This window comes from Brassica oleracea, chromosome C3, assembly GCF_000695525.1.
Source record: "Brassica oleracea var. oleracea cultivar TO1000 chromosome C3, BOL, whole genome shotgun sequence".
Taxonomy (NCBI): Eukaryota; Viridiplantae; Streptophyta; class Magnoliopsida; order Brassicales; family Brassicaceae; genus Brassica; species Brassica oleracea.
Genome location: NC_027750.1, coordinates 38,002,095 through 38,007,329, shown reverse-complemented (window position 1 = coordinate 38,007,329; position 5,235 = coordinate 38,002,095).

The window sequence follows — 5,235 nt, the reverse complement described above, 5'->3', positions numbered from 1 at the left end:
TTCTATTCTTTAGTTTCACAACACGTTATCAGCACGATTCTCTAAGAACCCTAAGCTAAACAAAATCGAACCTAAAAGCCCTCGGCGATAAACTCTAGCCGGCGAACACCCTAATCATGATCGCGTCCCTTGTTCCAGCTCGTGTTCCCGATCCAAGCCTGTTCGTGTCCTGATCAGTTCCATCTCACGGTGATCTCAGCTTGGACAGCTCTCATCCGACGATCTCAGCTTCAGCTCGCGTTCCTGATCAGCAATCAGCACGCTCGCAACAGACGTCTCAGTCCGTTCCAGCACGCGATCTCGTTCCAGCTCACTCGCGTCCCAATCTCAACAATCAGCTCGCGGTTCTTCTCTCCTTGGTGGTCCATTCAACCCTACTTGAGGTTAAGGTAATTCGAAACCTTAATAAGAACCCATAATCGAATATTGATTGTTTGATATAAATTGAAACCATAAAAACGATAAACCCTAATCGTATAACATATGTGTTGAAATCAAAACCATAACGTAATAGATCCAAACCCTAATCGAGATTGATTGTTTGATCAATTAAAATCGAAACCTTAATGGTTTTGAATCTCAAAAACCCCAATGATCTAAGATCAAAATCGAAACCCTAATACTAATAACCATGATCGATTTCAACTAAACCCTAATACTTGAAACCGAAACTATTTGATTGCTTGATTCGATTTTGAAATCGAATTTGATTGTTTGAGATTGAATGTTCCGAATCTGAATTTGATCACATAGAACCATATGCTAAGATTGTTAAACTCATACTTAAATTTGGTTGTTTGAATTGATGAAACCGATTGCATAAAGATCATATAGAAATCGTATTGCTAGACTAGGTTGAATGATTGAAACCATTGAAACCGAAACCCTAATAATATATAATGTATAAACCGATTGCATGAATCACATGCTGCTTGATTGTTTGTTCGCGGTTACTTTCATGAATCCTTAGAAACCGTCTATGCTAGGATTGCAATTACACAATGATCATATCTAGAAACCGAATTGCTTTGAACATATCTCGTAGCCGTGCGGCTTATCATGCATCATATCCGTTTGGTCGTGTGACCATATCCGCTTGTCTTGCATCATGCATGTTCGGATTGTTTGGCTGTGCGGCTTGTTAGCTTATCATGCATGCAAAATCGTATGAACTGAATGCATCATATCCGTTTGGTCATGTGACCAATTTGCACAACTGATTGTCTTGTATGCATTGACATGAAAACTTTTAAAACTAAATTATAAAACATATGATTTCAGATGTCGAAAATCAACAACTTGGATTTTGCTGCCCTAAATCTCTCTGGAGATAATTATTTACAATGGGTGCTTGATGCTAAGATCATCCTAAAATCCAAGGGACTCGGTGAGTGTATCACCGAGGACAATAATGCTAGTGAGAAAGATCGATATGAAGCCATCTTGATTATTCGCCATCATCTAACTGAGAGTCTCAAAGATCAGTATCTGACCATTGAGAATCCATTAGATCTTTGGACAGAATTGAAAGCAAGATATGATCACCAGAGAACGGTGATCTTACCAAAGGCTCTGTACGATTAGAGGAATCTCAAGATCCAGGACTATAAGTCCGTGGAAGAGTATAAATCGGCACTGTTTAAGATTGTTTCGAAATTGAAACTGTGTGGTGAGAATGTAACGGATAAGGATATGCTTGAGAAAACCTTTTCCACCTTCCACACAAGCAATGTGCTGTTACAACAACAGTACCGAGAGAAGGGCTTCACGACTTATGCTAATCTTATTTCTTGTCTATTGCTCGCTGAGCAAAACGATGAATTGTTGATGAGAAACAGTGAAAGGAGACCTCCTGGATCAACCACACCACCTGAAGCACACACAACCACTGAAGCCAAGAAAGAAGCAAATCACGTCCAATCTAATGGCCAACACGGCCGTGGTCGTGGAAAATAGCATGGACGTGGCCGTGGTCGAAGCTCATTTGGCGGCCACGGGCGAGGAAATCAGTATGGTTGAGACCATGGTCGAGACCGTGGCCAAGGACACTCGTCTGGATGAGGTCATGGTCGAGGCTGTGGAACTTCATTCAAACCTCAACACTCGACCAATTCAAGCAAATCCGTGTGCCATAGATGTGGTATGGGCAATCACTGGGCTAAGACATGTAGGACTCCCAAACATCTAGTTGACCTCTATCAAGAGAGTTTGAAAGGGAAGAATCCTGAACCCACATGACATATCAAGATGGTGAAGATGATTTCAATAATGACCAAGACGATCTTATGGAATATGAAACTTCAGATTGTCTAAAAGACTGAAGATTGATTTCGACATTTGTGATCTAAACCTTTGTGTTCTTTGTTCTATGTTGTTATTTTTTTTAACTTGTTTTACTAAAACTTAATAATAAATGAATGATTTTATAAATGAAGTCTCTAAGTATCATCCTATAAATCTTGTTTTAGAAATGAATGATAACAAGGTAGTGGACAGTGTGTCAAGCCACACGATCTTAAGAGACAAAAGATACTTCATAAATCTAACACTAAAAAACGCCAACATCTCGACCATTGCGGGTATAGCTAGTCTCATAGAGGGTCACAACCAGGCTAACATCCTGGTTCCTATGGGTATGTATCTTGAGATAACAGATGCCTTGTATTCACCCAGCTCTAAGAGAATATTAAGTTTTAAAGAAATTCGAATGGATTATTTTCATATAAAAACTAAGGGCGAAGGAAACAAAGAGTTCCTTCAGATCATAGAAATCGCCCAAGGCAATAAGAAAGTTTTAGAATCTATACCTGCACTCTCTACTGGTCTTTACCATACCAAAGTCAGTATGATCGAGGTAAATGCCACGTTTAACAAACAGACCATCGACAATTTCACTCTATGGCACGACCAGCTTGGCCATCCCGGTTCGACCATGATGCGTACATCTCGAACACCAATGGCCATACACTTAAAGAAAAATGAGTTATCCCAAAGCACTTAACGTGTGTGGCATGTTCAAAAGGGAAACTCATCGTTAGGCCATCGCCAGTTAAAGTCACTAAGGAAACGATAAACTTTCTCGAAAGAATACAAGGAGACATTTGTGGACCAATACACCCACCTTGTGGGACATTTCGATATTTCATGGTTCTTATTGATGCGTCCACGAGATGGTCGCATGTATGTCTCCTGTCGACCCGCAACTTGGCATTTGCAAGGTTACTTGCTCAGATAATTCGATTACGAGCTCATTTTCCAGATTTTCCTTTAAAGACCATACGTCTTGACAATGCTGGTGGGTTCACTTCCCAAGCGTTTAATGATTACTGTATGTCCATGGGGGTAACTGTGGAACACTCCGTGGCACATGTACATACACAGAACGGCTTGGCCGAATCATTTATAAAACGCATACAGCTCATTGCTAGACCGTTGCTTATGAAGTCAACGCTTTCGGTTTCTGCATGGGGACACGCCGTCCTTCACGCAGCCGAGCTCATACGCATCAGGCCATCTAGTGAACATAAATATTCCCCATCACAATTGCTTACGGGTCATGAGCCAGACATATCCCATCTTAAGATATTCGGTTGTGCCGTTTATGTTTCAATTCCTCCACCACAGAGAACAAAGATGAGACCTCAATGGAGGATGGGGATATATATTGGATTTGATTCTCCCACGATTATTAAGTATCTTGAGCCAACTACAGGTGATTTATTTAAGGCCAGATACGCGGATTATCATTTTGATGAATCCGAACATCAAACATTAGGGGGAGATAATAATAAGCTGGTAAAATAAATTATATGGAATCAAACATCCTTATCTTGGCAAGATCCTCGGACTCAGGAATGTGATTTAGAAGTCCAAAAGATAATACATTTACAAAATCTAGCTAATCAATTGACAGATTCCTTTGCTGACCCGAAAAGAGTGACTAAGTCATATATACCAGCTGCTAACGCACCAATACGAATTGATGTTCAAGAGGGACACAATCAAGTTGCTACATAGACTAGACAACAATTGAAATGTGGTAGACCAATAGGTTCAAAAGATAAGAACCCTCGGAAAACAAAGAAAGGTGCTGAAAATGAAACCGAGGGTAAGGATATCCGAGACACGGCCGCGGCTGATCTGAAAACCCGAGACATAGTCGTGTTCAAGCCTAAGGCCCTAGACGCGGCCGATCCTTATGTACCAAACACTGATGCTTGGTACGCCAAGCTTCATGGTACTGATGGTCCTGATAATAATGAGATTGTTGGGGTCAAAATCAGTCTCGACGGAATCAATGTCCGAAAGTCCGTAAAAATCGGCATGAACGTTTTTACAAAAAATAAATCTTCGAAAAAGATTTATTTTTACGAAGAATCTTGCGGAGAAAACACATTCACGAGACATCGGACAAGAGCTCGAAAAAGGTTGCTACGCAACGACCGAACACGTGTTCCGCTCGGTCGCTACGTAGCGACCGAGCTCGAGCACACTGGTCTCTAACATCTCTAGGCATAGTATCAAAAACCTTGATATGAGATCCCAATATTTGTCTCTTTGCCAATATTCGAGCGTCTTCAGAAATCCCGCAAGATTTACACACTGCGGAAAACTCTCGAAACAGATCATGGATATAGCAGTTCACACAGAGTTAGATTACGAGTTTTTCACGTAAATTCGTCGTAAACTCGACGCAAATTTACGAGGATTGTTTTTCCTCGTTAATTTTCGTCGTTAAGCATGTTTCTAACGAGCTGGGGGGGCTAACTGTTGGGGTCAAAATCGGTCACGGCGGAATCAATGTTTGAAAGTCCGTAAAAATCGGCATGAACGTTTTTACGAAAAATAAATCTTCGAAAAAGATTTATTTTTACGAAGAATCTTGCGGAGAAAACACATTCACGAGACATCGGACAAGAGCTCGAAAAAGGTCGCAACGTAGAGACCGAGCGTCCGTTCCGCTCGCTCGCTATGTAGCGACCGAGCTCTTCCGAAACGTCGATACGACATTAGTCCATGCATTCTCGTCTACCCTTCGATGCTATCTCCCGAAGAACGTAGAAAACACATTTCATGTTTCCCGCCATTCTAAGTCATCGAACAAACTTTACGGTAAAAACCACGGAAAGTTCGTTCTTTATCGAAAGAAGCCGTAATAAACGCTTAGAGTCAGAGGACGGCCCAAAGGGACCTAAGACATGACTCGAGGCCCAACTTATGATTTCTTAACCAACA